This window comes from Aegilops tauschii, chromosome 1 (genome assembly GCF_002575655.3).
Source record: "Aegilops tauschii subsp. strangulata cultivar AL8/78 chromosome 1, Aet v6.0, whole genome shotgun sequence".
NCBI lineage: Eukaryota > Viridiplantae > Streptophyta > Magnoliopsida > Poales > Poaceae > Aegilops > Aegilops tauschii.
The window spans coordinates 364,967,376-364,989,404 of record NC_053035.3 but is presented as its reverse complement, the minus strand read 5'-3'; positions in this window follow the sequence as shown (position 1 = coordinate 364,989,404).

Genomic DNA, 22,029 nt, shown 5'->3' with positions numbered 1-22,029 from the left:
CCCCCGGGAAGCTATTGGGCCTTATGGGCCTTAGTGGAGAAGAGAGAGGGCAGCCAGGAGGTGGCGCGCGACCCCCCTTGCCCCAATCCGAATTGGACAAGGGGAAGGGCCGGCGGCCCCCCTCTCCTTCCTTCTCTCCACCTCCTCCTTCCCCCTTCTCATTCTTGGAATAGGAAAGGTGGGGGACAAACCTACTTGGAGTAGGATTGCCCCCCCTTGGGCGCTCCTCTCCCTTGGCTGGCCCTCTCCTCCTCCCCCTTTATATAAGGGGGCAGGGGGCACACCAAAGACACAACAATTGATCTATTGATCTCTTAGCCGTGTGCGGTGCCCCCCTCCACCATAATCCACCTCGGTCATATTGTAGTGGTGCTTAGGCGAAGCCCTGCATCGGTAGCATCATCATCACCGTCACCACGCCGTCGTGCTGACGAAGCTCTTCCCGGAAGCGCTACTGGATCGTGAGTTCGCGGGACGTCACCGAGCTAAACGTGTGCTGAACGCGGAGGTGCCGTACGTTCGGTGCTGAGGATCGGTCGATCGTGAAGACGTACGACAACATCAACTGCGTTTTTATAACGCTTTTGCTTAACGGTCTACGAGGTTACGTGGATGACACTCTCCCCTCTCATTGCTATGCATCACCATGATCTTGCGTGTGCGTAGGAATTTTTTTGAAATTACTGCGTTCCCCAACAGTGATGTCTGAGCCTGGTTTATGCGTAGATGTTATATGCACGAGTAGAACACAAGTGAGTTGTGGGCGATACAAGTCATACTGCTTACCAGCATGTCATACTTTGGTACGGCGGTATTGTTGGATGAAGTGGCCTGAACCGACATTACGCGTACGCTTACGCGAGACTGGTTCTACCAACGTGCTTTGCACATAGGTGGCTGGCGGGTGTTAGTTTCTCCAACTTTAGTTGAACCAAATGTGGCTACGCCCGATCCTTGAGAAGGTTAAAACAACACTAACTTGACGAACTATCATTGTGGTTTTGATGCGTAGGTAAGAACGGTTCTTGCTCAGCCCGTAGCAGCCACGTAAAACTTGCAACAACAAAGTAAATGACGTCAAACTTGTTTTTGCAGGGCATGTTGTGATGTGATATGGCCAAGACATGATGCTATATTTATTGTATGAGATGATCATGTTTTGTAACCGAGTTATCGGCAACTGGCAGGAGCCATATGGTTGTCGCTTTATTGTATGCAATGCAATTGCCCTGTAATTGCTTTACTTTATCCCTAAGCGGTAGCAATAGTCGTAGAAGCAATAGTTGGCGAGACGACAACGATGCTACGATGGAGATCAAGGTGTCGCGCCGGTGACGATGGTGATCATGACGGTGCTTTGGAGATGGAGATCAAAGGCACAAGATGATGATGGCCATATTCTATCACTTATATTGATTGCATGTGATGTTTATCCTTTATGCATCTTATTCTGCTTTGTTTGGCGGTAGCATTATAAGCTGATCTCTCACTAAATTTCAAGGTAAAAGTGTTCTCCCTAAGTATGCACCGTTGCCAAAGTTCGTCGTGCCAAGACACCACGTGATGATCGGGTGTGATAAGCTCAACGTTCATCTACAATGGGTGTAAGACAGTTTTACACACGCAGAATACTCGGGTTAAACTTCACGAGCCTAGCATATACAGATATGGCCTCGGAACACTGAGACTGAAAGGTCGAGCGTGAATCATATAGTAGATATGATCAACATAGTGATGTTCACCATTGGAAACTACTCCATTTCACGTGATGATCGGTTATGGTTTAGTTGATATGGATCACGTGATCACTTAGATTATTAGAGGGATGTCTATCTAAGTGGGAGTTCTTAAGTAATATGATTAATTGAACTTAAATTTATCATGAACTTAGTACCTGATAGTATTTTGCTTGTCTATGTTGTTGTAGATAGATGGCCCGTACTGTTGTTCCGTTGAATTTTAATGCGTTCCTTGAGAAAGCAAAGTTGAAAGATGATGGTAGCAATTACACGGACTGGGTCCGTAACTTGAGGATTATCCTCATTGCTGCACAGAAGAATTATGTCCTGGAAGCACCGCTGGGTGCCAGGCCTGCTGCAGATGCAACTGACGACGTTAAGAATGTCTGGTAGAGCAAAACTGATGACTACTCGATAGTTCAGTGTGCCATGCTCTACGGCTTAGAACCGGGACTTCAACGACGTTTTGAACGTCATGGAGCATATGAGATGTTCCAGGAGTTGAAGTTAATATTTCAAGCAAATGCCCGGATTGAGAGATATGAAGTCTCCAATAAGTTCTACAGCTGCAAGATGGAGGAGAATAGTTCTGTCAGTGAACATATACTCAAAATGTCTGGGTATCACAATCACTTGATTCAACTGGGAGTTAATCTTCCGGATGATAGTGTCATTGACAGAATTCTTCAATCACTGCCACCAAGCTACAAGAGCTTCGTGATGAACTATAATATGCAAGGGATGGATAAGACAATTCCTGAGCTCTTCGCAATGCTAAAGGCTGTGGAGGTAGAAATCAAGAAGGAGCATCAAGTGTTGATGGTCAACAAGACCACCAGTTTCAAGAAAAAGGGTAAAGGGAAAAAGAAGGGCAACTTCAAGAAGAACGGCCAACAAGTTGCTGCTCAAGAGAAGAAACCCAAGTCTGGACCTAAGCTTGAGACTGAGTGCTTCTACTGCAAACAGACTGGTCACTGGAAGTGGAACTGCCCCAAGTATTTGGCGGATAAGAAGGATGGCAAGGTGAACAAAGGTATATGTGATATACATGTTATTGATGTGTACCTTACTAGAGCTCGCAGTAGCACCTGGGTATTTGATACTGGTTCTGTTGCTAATATTTGCAACTCGAAACAGGGATTACGAATTAAGCGAAGACTGGCTAAGGACAAGGTGACGATGCATGTGGGAAATGGTTCCAAAGTTGATGTGATCGCCGTCGGCACGCTACCTCTATATCTACCTTCGGGATTAGTTTTAGACCTGAATAATTGTTATTTGGTGTCAGTGTTAAGCATGAACATTATATCTGGATCTTGTTTGATGCGAGATGGTTATTTATTTAAATCTTAGAATAATGGTTGTTCTATTTATATGAGTAATATCTTTTATGGTCATGCACCCTTGAAGAGTGGTCTATTTGTGTTGAATCTCCATAGTAGTGATACACTATTCATAATGTTGAAGCCAAAAGATGCAGAGTTGATAATGATAGTGCAACTTATTTGTGGCACTCCCGTTTGGGTCATATTGGTGTAAAGCGCATGAAGAAACTCCATACTAATGGACTTTTGGAATCACTTGATTATGAATCACTTGGTACTTGCGAACCATGCCTCATGGGCAAGATGACTAAAACACCGTTCTCCGGAAGAATGGAGCGAGCAACAGATTTGTTGGAAATCATACATACTGATGTATGTGGTCCGATGAATATTGAGGCTCGCGGCGGGTATCGTTATTTTCTCACCTTCACAGATGATTTGAGCAGATATGGGTATATCTACTTAATGAAACATAAGTCTGAAACATTTGAAAAGTTCAAAGAATTTCAGAGTGAAGTGGAAAATCATCATAACACGAAAATAAAGTTTCTATGATCTGATCGTGGAGGAGAATATTTAAGTTACGAGTTTGGTCTACATTTGAAACAATGCGGAATAGTTTCGCAGCTCACGCCACCCGGAACACCACAACATAATGGTGTGTCCGAACGTCGTAATCGTACTTTACTAGGTATGGTGCGATCTATGATGTCTCTTACTGATTTACCGCTATCGTTTTGGGGTTATGCTTTAGAGACGGCTGCATTCACGTTAAATAGGGCACCATCGAAATCCGTTGAGACGACGCCTTATGAACTGTGGTTTGGCAAGAAACCAAAGTTGTCGTTTCTTAAAGTTTGGGGATGCGATGCTTATGTGAAAAAGCTTCAACCTGATAAGCTCGAACCCAAATCGGAGAAATGTGTCTTCATAGGATACCCAAAGGAAACTGTTGGGTACACCTTCTATCACAGATCCGAAGGCAAGACATTTGTTGCTAAAAATGGATCCTATCTAGAGAAGGAGTTTCTCTCGAAAGAAGTGAGTGGGAGGAAAGTAGAACTTGATGAGGTAACTGTACCTGCTCCCTTATTGGAAAGTAGTTTATCACAGAAACCGGTTCCTGTGACACCTACACCAATTAGTGAGGAAGCTAATGATGTTGATCATGAATCTTCAGATCAAGTTACTACCAAACCTCGTAGGTCAACCAGAGTAAGATCCACACCAGAGTGGTACGGTAATCCTATTCTGGAGGTCATGTTACTTGACCAAGGCGAACCTACGAACTATGAAGAAGCGATGGTGAGCCCAGATTCCGCAAAATGGCTTGAGGCCATGAAATCTGAGATGGGATCCATGTATGAGAACAAAGTGTGGACTTTGGTTGACTTGCTGCTACCTCTTGAGCACTGTGTTGGTTTTCCCTTGAAGAGGAAAGGGTGATGCAGTAAAGTAGCGTAAGTATTTAACTCAGTTTTTGAGAACCAAGGTATCAATCCAGTAGGAGACCACGCTCGAGTCCCATGCACCTACACAAACAAATAAGAACCTTGCAACCAACGCGATAAAGGGGTTGTCAATCCCTTCATGGCCACTTGCAAAAGTGAGATCTGATAGAGATGATAAGATAATATTTTTGGTATTTTTATGATAAAGACTAAAAGTAAAGAAAGCAAAATAAACGGCGAAAGAAATAGCTTGTTGACGGGAGATTAATATGATGGAAAATAGACCCCGGGGCCATAGGTTTCACTAGTGGCTTCTCTCAAGATATCATAAGTATTACGGTGGGTAAACGAATTACTGTCGAGTAATTAATAGAATTGAGCATAGTTATGAGAATATCTAGGTATGATCATGTATATAGGCATCACGTCCGTGACAAGTAGACTGACTCCTGCCTGCATCTACTACTATTACTCCACACATCGACCGCTATCCAGCATGCATCTAGAGTATTAAGTTCATAAGAACAGAGTAACGCTTTAAAAAAGATGACATGATGTAGAGGAATAAACTCATGCAATATGATATAAACCCCATCTTTTTATCCTCGATGGCAACAATACAATACGTGTCGTTTCCCCTACTGTCACTGGGATCGAGCACCACAAGATTGAACCCAAAGCTAAGCACTTCTCCCATTGTAAGAAAGAACAAATCTAGTAGGCCAAACTAAACTGATAATTCAAAGAGACTTGCAAAGATAACCAATCATACATAAAAGAATTCAGAGGAGATTCAAATATTGTTCATAGATAATCTTGATCATAAACCCACAATTCATCGGATCTCGACAAACACACCGCAAAAAGAAGAGTTACATCGAATAGATCTCCAAGAGAATCGAGGAGAACTTTGTATTCAGATCCAAAGAGAGAGAAGAAGCCATCTAGCTAATAACTATGGACCCGAAGGTCTGATGTAAACTACTCACACATCATCGGAGAGGCTATGGTGTTGATGTAGAAGCCCTACGTGATCAATGCCCCCTCCGGCGGAGCGCCGGAAAAGGCCCCAAGATGGGATCTCACGGGTAAAAAAGGTTGTGGCGGTGGAAATACGGTTTTGGCTCCGTATATGATGTTTCCAGGGTGTATGAGTATATATAGGCGAAGGAGGTCCGCCGGCAGAGCTACGAGGGGCCCACGAGGGGGGAGGGCGCGCCCAGGGGGTAGGCGCGCCCCCTGCCTCGTGGCCTCCTCGTTGGTTGCTTGACGTCCACTCCAAGTCTTCTGGATCATGTTTGTTCCGAAAATCACGTTCCCGAAGGTTTCATTCCGTTTGGACTCCGTTTGATATCCTTTTCCTTCGAAACACAGAAATAGGCAAAAAAATCAGCAATTTGGGCTGGGCCTCCGATTAATAGGTTAGTCCCAAAAATAATATAAAAGTGTATAATAAAGCCCATTAAACATCCAAAACAGAATATATAATAGCATGGAACAATTAAAAATTATAGATACGTTGGAGACGTATCAAGCATCCCCAAGCTTAATTCCTGCTCGTCCTCGAGTAGGTAAATGATTAAAAACATAATTTTTTATGTGGAATGCTACTTGGCATAATTTTCAATGTAATTCTTATTTGTGACATGAATATTCAGATCCGAAAGATTCAAGATAAAAGTTTAATATTGACATAAAAGTAATAATACTTCAAGCATACTAACTAAGCAATTATGTCTTCTCAAAATAACATGGCCAAAGAAAGTTCATCCCTACAAAATCATATAGTTTGGTCATGCTCCATTTTTGTCACACAAGAATGCTCTCATCATGCACAACCCCGATGACAAGCCAAGCAATTGTTTCATACTTTAGTAATCTCAAACTTTTTTGAACTTTGACGCAATATATGAGCGTGAGCCATGGATATAGCACTATGGGTGGAATAGAATATGATGATGGGGGTTATGTGGAGAAGACAAAAAAGGAGAAAGTCTCACATTGATGCGACTAATCAACGAGCTAGGGAGATGCCCATCGATTGATGTCAATGCAAGGAGTAGGGATTGCCATGCAACGGATGCACTAGAGCTATAAATGCATGAAAGCTCAACAAAATAAACTAAGTGGGTGTGCATCCAACTTGCTTGCTCATGAAGACCTAGGGCATTTGAGGAAGCCCATTGTTGGAATATACAAGCCAAGTTCTATATTGAAAAATTCCCACTAGTATATGAAAGTGACAAAACAAGAGACTCTCTATCATAAAGATCATGGTGCTACTTTGAAGCACAAGTGTGGAAAAAGGATAGTAGCATTGTCCCCTTTTTATTTTCTTTTTTTGGGCCTTTTTTATTATTATTTGGCCTTTCTCTTTTTTTTCTTTTTTTGGGACAATGCTCTATGAATGATGATCATCACACTTCTATTTATTTACAACTCAATGATTACAACTCGATACTAGAACAAAGTATGACTCTATATGATTGCCTTCGGCGGTGTACCGGGATGGGCAATGAATCAAGAGTGACATGTATGAAATAATATGCATGGTGGCTTTGCCATAAATAAGATGTCAACTACATGATCATGCAAGGCAATATGACAATGATGAAACGTGTCATGATAAACGGAACGATGGAAAGTTGCATGGCAATATATCTCGGAATGGCTATGGAGATGCCATAATAGGTAGGTATGGTGGCTGTTTTGAGGAAGATATAAGGAGATTTATGTGTGATAGAGCGTACCGTATCACGGGATTTGGATGCACCGGCGAAGTTTGCACCAACTCTCAAGGTGAGAAAGGGCAATGCACGGTACCGAAGAGGCTAGCAATGATGGAAGGGTGAGAGTGCGTATAATCCATGGACTCAACATTAGTCATAAAGAACTCACATACTTATTGCAAAAATCTACAAGTCATCAAAAACCAAGCACTACGCGCATGCTCCTAGGGGGATATATTGGTAGGAAAAGACCATCGCTCGTCCCCGACCGCCACTCATAAGGAGGACAATCAAAGAACACCTAATGCTTCAAATTTGTTACACAATGTTTACCATACGTGCATGCTACGGGGCTTGCAAGCTTCAACACAAGTATTTCTCAAATTCAAAACTACTCAACTAGCACAACTTTAATATTACTACCTCCATATCTCAAAACAATCATCAAGCATCAAACTTTTTTTAGTATTCAACACACTTATAAGAAAGTTTTTACTAATCTTGGATGCCTATCATATTAGGACTAATTTCACAATTTAAGCAAATTACCATGCTGTTTTGTAGGACTCTCAAAATGATATAAGTGAAGCATGAGAGAACAATAGTTTCTATAAAACAAAACCACCACCGTGCTCTAAAAGATATAAGTGAAGCACAAGAGCAAAAACTATATAGCTCAAAAGATATAAGTGAAGCACATAGAGTATTCTAATAAATTCCGAATCATGTGTGTCTCTCTCAAAAGTGTATTCAGCGAGGATGATTGTGGTAAACTAAAATCAAATACTCAAATCATACAAGACGCTCCAAGCAAAACACATATCATGTGGTGAATAAAAATATAGCTCCAAGTAAAGTTACCGATGGACGAAGACGAAAGAGGGGATGCCTTCCGGGGCATCCCCAAGCATTGGCTTTTTGATGTCCTTGTATTTACCTTGGGGTGCCTTGGGCATCCCCAAGCTTAGGCTCTTGTCACTCCTTGTTCCATAATCCATCAAATCTTTACCAAAACTTGAAAACTTCACAACACAAAACTCTGCAGAAAATCTCATGAGCTCCGTTAGCGAAAGAAAACAAAACACCACTTCAAGATACTGTATTGAACTCATTCTTTGTTTATATTGGTGTTAAACCTACTGTATTCCAACTTCTCTATGGTTTATAAACTCTTTAACTAGCCATAGACTCATCAAAATAAGCAAACAACACACGAAAAACAGAATCTGTCAAAAACAGAACAGTCTGTAGTAATCTGTAACTAACACAAACTTCTGGAAATCCAAAAATTCTACCAAAATAGGAAGGCCTAGGTAATTTTTTTATTGATCTACTGCAATTGGGATCAGTATTTTATCACGTTCTGGTGATTTTTAACAATTATTTTCGTGAACAGAAAGTTTCTGAAATTTTCAGCAAGATCAAATAACTATCATCCAAGAAGATCCTATAGGTTTCACTTGGCACAAACACTAATTAAAACATAAAAACAAATATAACCAGAGCCTAGATCAAAGATTTATTCCTAAACAGGAGCAAAAATATTGGGTAGTCTCCCAACAAAAGCTTTTCTTTAAAGCCTTTCTAGCTAGGCATTGAGATTTCAATGATGCTCACAAGAAAGACAAGAATTGAAGCACAAAGAGAGCATCATAAAACACGTGAAAAACACATCTAAGTCTAACATACTTCCTATGCATAGGCATATTATAGGCAAACAAATTATCAAGGCAAGAAAAAACTAGCATATGCAAGGAAGCGGAAAGAAACAATAGCAATCTCAACATAACGAGAGGTAATTTAGTAAGATAAAAACTTCTACAACCATATTTTCCTCTCTCATAATAATTACATGTAGGATCATAAGCAAATTCAACAATATATCTATCACATAACATATTCTCTTCGTGATCCACATGCATGCAAAGTTGACACTCTTCCGAAATAGTGGGATTAACATTAACTAAAGTCATGACCTCTCCAAACCCACTTTTATCAAAAATTTCATAAGATTGAATATTCTCCAAATATGTGGGATCTAAAGTTGACACTCTTCCAAACCCACTTTCAATATTATTGCAAACACTATTATCAATCTCATATTCATCATGGGGCTTAAATAAATTTTCAAGTTCATAAGAAGAATCACCCCAATCATGATCATTGCAACAAGTAGTAGACATAGCAAAACTAGCATCCCCAAGCTTAGGGTTTTGCATATCATTAACGCAATTGACAGTAATAGAATTTATAATAACATCATTGCAATCATGCTTTTTATTCAAAGATTTATCGTGAATCACTTCATAAAGCACTTCATCAAAATGTCCAGATTCACGGATTTCAAGCAAAACCTTATAAAGATAATCTAGTGCACTCAAATCACTAGAAATTGGTTCATCATAATTGGATCTCTTAAAAAGATTGGGAAGCGGATGAGGATCCATAGATCTTAGGTTCTCTATTTAGCAATAAATAAACAACTATTCCAACCAAACGAGCAAACGAGCCAAGTAAGACATCAAAGCAAACGAAAAGACGAATAGAAGAAGGGTGAATAAAACGACAAAGGTGAAGGGGGGAGAGGAAAACAAGAGGCAAATGGCAAATAATGTAATGCGAGGGATAAGAGTTTGTGATGGGTACTTGGTATGTCTTGACTTGTGCGTAGACTCCCCGACAACGGCGCCAGAAATGGCTAGTTGCTGGGAGATCAAATCTTGACTTGACTTGGCGTAAGCCTCCCCGGAAACGGCGCCAGAAATCCTTCTTACTACACCTTGAGCACTAAGTAGGTTTTCCCTTGAAGAGGAAAGGGTGATGCAGTAAAGTAGCGTAAGTATTTCCCTCAGTTTTTGAGAACCAAGGTATCAATCCAGTAGGAGACCACGCTCGAGTCCCACATACCTACACAAACAAATAAGAACCTTGCAACCAACGCGATAAAGGGGTTGTCAATCCCTTCACGGCCAGTTGCAAAAGTGAGATCTGATAGAGATGATAAGATAATAGTTTTGGTATTGTTATGACAAAGACTAAAAGTAAAGAAAGCAAAATAAACGGCGAAACAAATTGCTTGTTGATGGGAGATTAATATGATGGAAAATAGACCCCGGGGCCATAGGTTTCACTAGTGGCTTCTCTCAAGATAGCATAAGTATTACGGTGGGTAAACGAATTACTGTCGAGCAATTGATAGAATTGAGCATAGTTATGACAATATCTAGGTATCATCATGTATATAGGCATCACGTCTGTGACAAGTAGACCGGCTCCTTCCTGCATCTACTACTATTACTCCACACATTGACCGCTATCCAGCATGCATCTAGAGTATTAAGTTCATAAGAACAGAGTAACGCTTTAAGCAAGATGACATGATGTAGAGGAATAAACTCATGCAATATGATATAAACCCCATCTTTTTATCCTCGATGGCAACAATACAATATGTGTCGTTTCCCCTACTGTCACTGGGATCGAGCACCGCAAGATTGAACCCAAAGCTAAGCACTTCTCCCATTGCAAGAAAGATCAATCTAGTAGGCCAAACCAAACTGATAATTCAAAGAGACTTGCAAAGATAACCAATCATACATAAAAGAATTCATAGGAGATTCAAATATTGTTCATAGATAATCTTGATCATAAACCCACAATTCATCGGATCTCGACAAACACACCGCAAAAAGAAGAGTTACACACAATAGATCTCCAAGAGAATCGAGGAGAACTTTGTATTAAGATCCAAAGAGAGAGAAGAAGCCATCTAGCTAATAACTATGGACCTGAAGGTCTGAGGTAAAATACTCACACATCATCGGAGAGGCTATGGTGTTGATGTAGAAGCCCCTCGTGATCAATGCCCCCTCCGGCGGAGCGCCGGAAAAGGCCCCAAGATGGGATCTCATGGCTACAGAAGGTTGCGGCGGTGGAAATAGGGTTTTGGCTCCGTATATGATGTTTCCCGGGTGTATGAGTATATATAGGCGAAGGAGGTCGGTCAGGAGAGCTACGAGGGGCCCACGAGGGTGGAGGGCGCGCCTGGGGTGGGGGGGGGGGGGGGGGGGTAGGCGCGCCCCCTGCCTCGTGGCCTCCTCGTTGATTGCTTGACGTCCACTCCAAGTCCTCTAGATCACGTTTGTTCCGAAAATCACGTTCCCGAAGGTTTCATTCCGTTTGGACTCCGTTTCATTTCCTTTTCCTTCGAAACACTGAAATAGGCAAAAAAACAGCAATTTGGGCTGGGCCTCCGGTTAATAGGTTAGTCCCAAAAATAATATAAAAGTGTATAATAAAGCCCATTAAACGTCCAAAACAGAATATATAATAGCATGGAACAATAAAAAAAATTATAGATACGTTGGAGACGTATCACTTGCCCGATGATCGGCAAGCCATAGAGAATAAATGGATCTTCAAGAACAAGACTGACGCTGACGGTAATGTTACTGTCTACAAAGCTCGACTTGTTGCGAAAGGTTTTCGACAAGTTCAAGGGGTAAACTACGATGAGACTTTCTCACCCGTAGCGATGCTTAAGTCTGTCCGAATTATGTTAGCAATTGCCGCATTTTATGATTATGAAATTTGGCAAATGGATGTCAAAACTGCATTCCTGAATGGATTTCTAGAAGAAGAGTTGTATATGATGCAACCGGAAGGTTTTGTCGATCCGAAGGGAGCTAAGAAAGTGTGCAAGCTCCAGCGATCCATTTATGGACTGGTGCAAGCCTCTCGGAGTTGGAATGAATGTTTTGATAGTGTGATCAAAGCATATGGATTTATACAGACTTTTGGAGAAGCCTGTATTTACAAGAAAGTGAGTGGGAGCTCTGTAGCATTTCTAATATTATATGTGGATGACATATTGCTGATTGGAAATGATATAGAATTTCTGGATAGCATAAAAGGATAGTTGAATAAGAGTTTTTCAATGAAAGACCTCGGTGAAGCTGCTTACATATTGGGCATCAAGATCTATAGAGATAGATCAAGACGCTTGATTGGACTTTCACAAAGCACATACCTTGAAAAAGTTCAAAATGGATCAAGCAAAGAAAGGGTTCTTGCCTGTGTTACAAGGTGTGAAATTGAGTCAGACTCAATGCTCGACCACTGCAGAAGATAGAGAGAAAATGAAAAGTGTTCCCTATGCTTCAGCCATAGGCTCTATCATGTATGCAATGTTGTATACCAGACCTGATGTGTGCCTTGCTAGTAGCTTAGCAGGGAGGTACCAAAGTAATCCAGGAGTGGATCACTGGACAGCGGTCAAGAACATCCTGAAATACCTGAAAAGGACTAAGGATATGTTTCTCGTTTATGGAGGTGACAAAGAGCTCGTTGTAAATGGTTACGTCGATGCAAGCTTTGACACTGATCCGGACGATTCTAAATCGCAAACCGGATACGTGTTTACATTGAACGATGGAGCTGTCAGTTGGTGCAGTTCTAAACAAAGCGTCGTGGTGGGATCTACATGTGAAGCGGAGTACATAGCTGCTTCGGAAGCAGCAAATGAAGGAGTCTGGATGAAGGAGTTCATATCCGATCTAGGTGTCATACCTAGTGCATCGGGACCAATGAAAATCTTTTGTGACAATACTGGTGTAATTGCCTTGGCAAAGGAATCCAGATTTCACAAGAGAACCAAGCACATCAAGGGACGCTTCAATTCCATCCGGGATCAAGTCCAGGTAGGAGACATAGAGATTTGCAAGATACATACGGATCTGAATGTTGCAGACCCGTTGACTAAGCCTCTTCCACGAGCAAAACATGATCAACACCAATACTCCATGGGTGTTAGAATCATTACTGTGTAATCTAGATTATTGACTCTAGTGCAAGTGGGAGACTGAAGGAAATATGCCCTAGAGGCAATAATAAAGTTATTATTTATTTCCTCATATCCTGATAAATGTTTATTATTCATGCTAGAATTGTATTAACCGGAAACATAATACATGTGTGAATACATAGACAAACATAGTGTCACTAGTATGCCTCTACTTGACTAGCTCGTTAATCAAAGATGGTTAAGTTTCCTAGCCATGGACATGAGTTGTCATTTGATTAACAGGATCACATCATTAGAACAATGATGTGATTGACTTGACCCATTCCGTTAGCTTAGCACTTGATCGTTTAGTTTACTGCTATTGCTTTCTTCATGACTTATACATGTTCCTATGACTATGAGATTATGCAACTCCCGATTACCGTAGGAACACTTTGTGTGCTACCAAACGTCACAACGTAACTGGGTGATTATAAAGGTGCTCTACAGGTGTCTCCAATGGTACTTGTTGAGTTGGCATAGATCGAGATTAGGATTTGTCACTCCGATTGTCGGAGAGGTATCTCTGGGCCCTCTCGGTAATGCACATCACTATAAGCCTTGCAAGCAATGTGACTAATGAGTCAGTTGCGGGATGATGAATTACGGAACGAGTAAAGAGACTTGCCGGTAACGAGATTGAGCTAGGTATTGAGATACCGACGATCGAATCTCGGGCGAGTAACGTACCGATGACAAAGGGAACAACGTATGTTGTTATGCGGTTTGACCGATAAAGATCTTCGTAGAATATGTAGGATCCAATATGAGCATCCAGGTTCCGCTATTGGTTCTTGACCGGAGATGTGTCTCGGTCATGTCTACATAGTTCTCGAACCCGTAGGGTCCGCACGCTTAAAGTTCTGTGACGATCGGTATTATGAGTTTTTGTGTTATGATGTACCGAAGGTAGTTCGGAGTCCCGGATGTGATCACGGACATGACGAGGAGTCTCGAAATGGTTGAGACGTAAATATCGATATATTGGACGACTATGTTCGGACACCGGAAGGGTTCCGGGAGGTTTCGGACATATCCGGAGTACCGGGGGTTACCGAACCCCCCCCCCCGGGAAGATATTGGGCCTTATGGGCCTTAGTGGAGAAGATAGAGGGAAGTCAGGAGGTGGCGCGCGGCCCCCTTGCCCCAATCCGAATTGGACAAGGGGAAGGGGCGGCGGCCCCCCTCTCCTTCCTTCTCTCCACCTCCTCCTTCCCCCTTCTGCTTCTTGGAATAGGAAAGGTGGGGGACAAACCTACTTGGAGTAGGATTGCCCCCCCTTGGGCGCGCCTCTCCCTTGGCCGGCCCTCTCCTCCTCCCCCCCTTTATATACGGGGGCAGGGGGGCACCCGAAAGACACAACAGTTGATCTATTGATCTCTTAGCCGTGTGCGGTGCCCCCCTCCACCATAATCTACCTCGGTCATATTGTAGCGGTGCTTAGGCGAAGCCCTGCGTCGGTAGCATCATCATCATCGTCACCACGCCGTCGTGTTGACGAAGCTCTTCCCGGAAGCTCTACTGGATCGTGGGTTCGCGGGACGTCATCGAGCTGAACGTGTGCTGAACGCGGAGGTGCCGTACGTTCGGTGCTGAGGATCGGTCGATCGTGAAGACGTACGACTACATCAACCGCGTTGTTATAGCGCTTCCACTTAACGGTCTACGAGGGTACGTGGACGACACTCTCCCCTCTCGTTCCTATGCATCACCATGATCTTGCGTGTGCGTAGGAATTTTTTTGAAATTACTGCGTTCCCCAACAACTCTTACCAAAGAAGAGAAGGAAATCTTTTTTGAATGCCTGCTCAGTACGAAGGTCCCGTTTGTATTCTCGTCGAATATAAAGGGAATAATAAATATGGTAGAGAAAAAGTTTCAGAACCTAAAGTCTCATGACTGCCACATGATTATGACGCAACTGCTTCCGGTTGCATTCAGGGGGCTTCTACCAGGAAACGTTCGATTAGCCATTGTGAAGCTACGTGCATTCCTCAATGCAATCTCTCAAAAGGTAATTGATCCAAAAATCCTACCAAGGATAAGGAGTGATTTGGTGCAATGTCTTGTCAGTTTTGAGATGGTGTTCCCACCATCCTTTTTCAATATCATGCCGCATGTCCTAGTTCATCTAGTCGACGAGATTGCCATTCTGGGACCTATATTTCTACACAATATGTTCCCCTTTGAGAGGTTCATGGGAGAATTAAATAAATATGTTCGTAACCATGCTAGGCCAGAAGGAAGCATCTCCATGGGCTGGCAAACAGAGGAGGTCATTGGGTTTTGTGTTGACTTCATTCCTGACCTTAAGCCGATTGGTCTCCCTCAATCACGGTATGAGGGGAGACTGGCTAGAAAAGGCACGCTAGGAGCAGACTCAATAATATGTAGGGACGGGCATTCTTGGTCTCAAGCACACTACACAGTTCTACAAAATTCTACCTTGGTGACCCCGTATGTCAATGAACACAAGAATATTCTGCGTTTCAAACACCCGGAGCAGTGTGACGACTGGATTACATGTGAACACATCAGAACTTTCCGCAGTTGGTTGCAAACACATCTCATGGGTAACAACACTGTTGCAGATGAGCTGTACTCGTTGGCCAGGGGACCATCTTCGACTGTATTGACTTACAAAGGGTAAGACAGGAATGGGAATACATTTTACACTATCGCCCAAGATCAAAAGAGCACCAACCAAAACAGTGGTGTCCACTTTGATGCAGTAACCAATAGGGGAAAGGACACATATTATGGTTACATGGTGGACATATGGGAACTTGACTATGGACATGATTTTAAGGTCCCTTTGTTTCTGTGAAAATGGGTTAATCTGTCAGGAGGCGGGGTACAGGTAGACCCGCAGTACGGAATGACAACAGTGGATCTCAACAATCTTGGGTACACAGACAAACCATTCGTCCTAGCCAATGATGTGGCGTAGGTTTTCTATGTGAAGGACATGTCTACCAAACCGAGAAAAAGAAAAGATAAGGAAGCGAATACATCATACAATGAGCCAAAGCGCCACATAGTTCTTTCAGGGAAAATCGACATCGTGGGAGTGGAGGGCAAGATAGACATGTCTGAAGATTATGAAAAGTTTCATGAAATTCCTCCCTTCAAAGTGAAGGCTGACCCAAGCACTTTGTTAAATGATGAAGATTATCCATGGTTACGGCGCAATAAGCAAGGGACACACGCGAAGAAAAGGTGAAGACTTTCTCTCCACAGCTATTCTGATGATGCCTTTGATCTAGAATGTCACTGCAGTTACATGTGAAGAAATGAAATGCCTTTGTAACATATGAGTTTTCGTCCAAAACCCTGATACTTCGAAAGAGATTGTCCATTTTGTACATGGAGTGCATCCAGTTTTTGTCGTAACCCTCTCAACTTTTTAGCACATGCTATGTGGGTGAAATGATGATACCATGCCAACTTTCAACCTTTTCAGAGTTCATTTGTACTGCTTTTCAATTTCAGGTTCATTTAGCTCAAAGAAAAGATTAAATGCATGAAAAATAGCAAATGAAGTCATAAAGGGTTGAAAATTGATGATGTGGCTTTGAATGGTGCATATTGAACGCACAAAAAGTCTGGAGTTCAAATAAGTTTAAAAAATATGAAATGCCTTCGTAACACATGAGTTTTCGTTCGAAATCCTGATACTTCGAAAGAGATTGTCCAGTTTGTACACGAAGTGCATCGAGTTTTTGTCGTAACCCTCTCAACTTTCTAGCACATTCTATGTGGGTGAAATGATGATCCCATGCCAAGTTTCAACCTGTTTAGATTTCATTTGTAGTGCTTTTCAATTTCAGGGTCATTTATCTCAAAGAATGAACTAATAGCAAAAAAGAATGAACTGAAAAGCTTTTACGAAACTCTAATAGCAAAAAGAATGAACTAAAAAGAATCAAATTTTTTTGTTATGATCAACTAAAACAAAACTATAACATTGTTCAACAGCAAAAAGAATCAACTAAAATGCTTTTATAAACCTCTAGTATTTTTGAAACGAAAATTATATAAAATTTATGCAACTAAAATTTACAAAGTATTTTTTGTTCAAAACATTAATAGAAAAAAATTCATAAAGTATTTTTTGTTAGAAACTTTAATAGCAAACTAAAATAACAAAAATATGTTTTTGATTAAAACACCCATTTAAAATAACCTAAAAATTACCAAATTGAATATAATGATAAAACACACTAATATTAAATAGAAACTAAAAGAATCACTCAAAAATCTATTTTTAAAGTAAACTTATTCATAAACTAGTGATTCACACAAATATCAAAGAATTCAAATTAAAACTATTTGAATTTGATAACTAATGGCACTAACAGAATGTTTATAATTTTTGTGACCTAAAGCAAAAAAGAATCACTCAAAAGCTCTAAGTATTTAGCTATAAGTAGAAACAAAAGAAAAGAAATAAAGCAAAAAAACAAAACAAAAATACTGGAAAAAAAAATAAAAAAATGCCACGTACTGGGCCACCACAACCTGCATATGACTAGAAACCCAACCCGCTAGTTGCGCCAGGATGCAGGCCTGCAGCAGGACCAGTAGGCCCACAGGCAGAGAGAGTGCGTTTAGGCCCGTAGGCCTACATAAGAGAGGAGCTCGGAAGGGTTGGCGCAACCGCGCTTATAACCACTCTCGACGCCTCTCACCTAGTGAGGTGGGACTAAACATCCACCCGCCCGACACCGTGCCAGCCGCAGCCCTTTCGTCCCGGTTGGTGGCACCAACCGGGACCAATGCAACCCTTTCGTCTCGGTTGGTGCCACCAACCGGGGAAAATGCCCACCTTTTGTCCCGGTTTGAGCCACCAACCGGGACCAATGGGCTGTGCTTCCCGCCCTTTCGCCTGGCGAAAACTGACCTTTGGTCCCGGTTGATGTCATGAACCGGGATGAAAGGTGGGCATTGGTCCCGGTTGGTGCCACCGACCAGGACCAATGCTTTGTGTATATAAGCAACACTTAGGAATTTTTCAGTTTTCATCTACCAGTTGCCCCCGACGGCTCCGAGCACATCGAAGCCGCCAGGCTGCCCGAGGTCGCCGTCGACACCCTCGCCCTGCCCTGCCCCGACGCGCTGCCCCATGCCGTCGACACCCTCGCCCTGCCCTGCCCCAAGCTCGTTGTCGACGCGCCGCCCCGCTCCCTGCCCCGAGCTCGCCGTCGACGCGCCGCCCCGCGCCCCTGCCCTACCCCGACGGTCCGCGCCACCCTGCGCCCCTGCCTGGCCCCGACGATCCGTGCCGCTCCGCGCTCCTCCCCGTTCGGTCCGGCCGGCTCCCTTTCCTCCGTGTCCTCCTCCCATGTTTTTTTTCATGATTTTGTTGATAAATGATTATTAGATGATGATGTTGATGATAGATGATGCATGCTTTTTTTCATATAATTTTTTTGTTCATATGATGATTTTTTTGTTCATAGAATATTTTTTGTTCATAGCATTTTTTGGCCCATGTATATATGTATGTGTATGTATGTATGGATGGATGGATGTATATATATATGTAGAAAATGATCATATGATTTTTTTGTTCATAGAAATTAGTTAAAATTTACCAAGTTACTAAGTCAATAAGTTAAAATGTTCATATATTCAAAATGAGTTAATTAAAAGACTCACTCTAAGTTAAAATTTACCCCCTCCCCGATAACTTCGACATGAGGGGGATGTCGGACATGCATGAGAGAGAGGCGGTCCGCTCGCCGACGAACTATCGAGGCCACCCAAACCCTAGAAGAAAGAGCGCCGTTGTCGATCTACCCCGTGATGAGGACATAGACCTGGGGTAGGGTAATAGGCCTGACCTATACGTCCTACCTAAGGTCCTTGTCTTAGAAGCAAAGAAGTTCAAGAGTAAATAGGGAGGGCCCAACAAAGGTGTCGAGTGCAATCCACTCGACCTACCATTCACTCGGAGACCCCTCCTTCTTTAGGTCACTCGACCACTAAAACCATTCGACCATGTAGAAGACCACTCGACGTACAGAAGACCTAAAGCCACTCTGCGCAGCAACGGTCGGGCGTTTACTCATAGACTTAATGATCGTTTATTGCACTTTATTATTGACGTTACCCGTAACGCTCTCGCTTTATGTACATTGAACCCTGTGTAACGGAGGGGAGCTGGGGTCCTGGCGCACTCTATCTAAGCCACCCCCTCCTCTGAGACAAGGGTTCGCACCCCCTGTAACACACACACGTATAATCCAGTTGACCGCCTCCGGGCACCGAGACGTAGGGCTATTACTTCCTCCGCGAAGGGCCTGAACTCCTAAAACTCGTGTGTACAACTTCGCCATAGCTAGGATCTTGCCTCTACATACATACCCCCATTCTACTGTCAGTCTTAGATCCACGACAGTTGGCGCCCACCGTGGGGCAGGTGTCTTAGCGACTTGTTGGTAAAGTTGTGATTTTTCCGATTCCCATCATCATGGTTTCCGGTGGTGGATTGGCTGAGGGCCGTCAGATCTGTCTCGGCGCGCTCGTCTTCGTCGCCGACGACTCCGCATGGCTCCAAGAGGCTCCACTCGACGTCGATGCACTCCCCGTCCGTGGGGCGACGCACTTTCGCGCATGCGTCCGCGGCATCCTCCTTCGGCAGCCGTCGACTCAGTATTGGTCGGCTCCTGTGGCGTCCTCGATCGCCGATTGTCACCGGCTGCTACCTCTTGAGCACTGCGTTGCTTTTCCCTTGAAGAGGAAAGGCTGATGCAACAAAGTAGCGTAAGTATTTCCCTCAGTTTTTCAGAACCAAGGTATAAATCCAATAGGAGGCTACGCGTGAGTCCCTCGCACCTACACAAAACAAATAAATCCTCGCAACCAACGCGATAAGGGGTTGTCAATCCCTACACGGTCACTTACAAGAGTGAGATCTGATAGATATGATAGGATAATATTTTTGGTATTTTTATGATAAAGATGCAAAGTAAAATAAAAGCAACGGAAATAACTAAGTGTTGGAAGATTAATATGATGGAAAATAGACCCGGGGGCCATAGGTTTCACTAGTGGATTCTCTCAAGAGCATAAGTATTTTACGGTGGGTGAACAAATTACTGTTGAGCAATCGACAAAATTGAGCATAGTTATGAGAATATCTAGGTATGATCATGTATATAGGCATCACGTCCGAGACAAGTAGACCTACTCCTGCCTGCATCTACTACTATTACTCCACACATCGACCGCTATCCAGCATGCATCTAGAGTATTAAGTTCATAAGAACAGAGTAACGCCTTAAGCAAGATGACATGATGTAGAGGGATAAATTCATGCAATATGATAAAAAAACCCATCTTGTTATCCTTGATGGCAACAATACAATACATGCCTTGCTGCCCCTACTGTCAGTGGGAAAGGACACCGCAAGATTGAACCCAAAGCTAAGCACTTCTCCCATTGCAAGAAAGATCAATCTAGTAGGCCAAACCAAACTGATAATTCGAAGAGACTTGCAAAGATAACCAATCATACATAAAAGAATTCAGAAGATTCAAATATTGTTCATAGATAAACTTGATCATAAACCCACAATTCATCGGTCCCAACAAACACACCCCAAAAGAAGATTACATCGAATAGATCTCCACGAGAGAGGGGTAGAACATTGTATTGAGATCCAAAAAGAGAGAAGAAGCCATCTAGCTAATAACTATGGACCCGAGGGTCTGAGGTAAACTACTCACACATCATCGGAGAGGCTATGGTGTTGATGTAGAAGCCCTCCGTGATCGATGCCCCCTCTGGCGGAGCTCCGGAATAGGCCCCAAGATGGGATCTCGTGGGTACAGAAGGTTGCGGCGGTGGAATTAGGTTTTTGGCTCCGTATCTGATCATTTGGGGGTACGTAGGTACATATAGGAGGAAGGAGTATGTCGGTGGAGCAACATGGGGCCCACGAGGGTGGAGGGCGCGCCTGGGGGGGGGGGGGGTGTAGGCGCGCCCCCTACCTCGTGGCTTCCTGGAAGCTTCCTTTACGTAGGGTCCAAGTCTCCTGGATCATGTTCATTCCGAAAATCATGTTCCCGAAGGTTTCATTCCGTTTGGACTCCGTTTGATATTCTTTTTCTGCGAAACTCTGAAATAGGCAAAAAAACAGCAATTCTGGGTTGGGCCTCCGGTTAATAGGTTAGTCCCAAAAATAATATAAAAGTGAATAATAAAGCCCAATAATGTCCAAAACAGAAGATAATATAGCAGGGAGCAATCAAAAATTATAGATACGTTGGAGACGTATCAAGCATCCCCAAGATTAATTCCTGCTCGTCCCCGAGTAGGTAAATGATAAAAATAGAATTTTTGATGTGGAATGCTACTTGGCATAAGTTCAATGTAATTCTTCTTAATTGTGGTATGAATATTCAGATCCGAAAGATTCAAGATAAAAGTTTAATATTAACATAGAAATAATAATACTTCAAGCATACTAACTAAGCAATTATGTCCTCTCAAAATAACATGGCCAAAGAAAGTTCATCCCTACAAAATCATATAGTTTAGTCATACTCCATTTTCGTCACACAAGAATGCTCTCATCATGCACAACCCCGATGACAAGCCAAGCAATTGTTTCATACTTTAGTAATCTCAAACTTTTTAAACCTTCACGCAATACATGAGCGTGAGCCATGGATATAGCACTATGGGTGGAATAGAATATGATGATGGGGGTTATGTGGAGAAAAAAAGGAGAAAGTCTCACATCAACGAGGCTAATCAATGAGCTATGGAGATGCCCATCGATTGATGTTAATGCAAGGAGTAGGGATTGCCATGCAACGGATTCACTAGAGCTATAAATGTATGAAAGCTCAACAAAAGAAACTAAGTGGGTGTGCATCCAACTTGCTTGCTCACGAAGACCTAGGGCACTTGAGGAGGCCCATTGTTGGAAT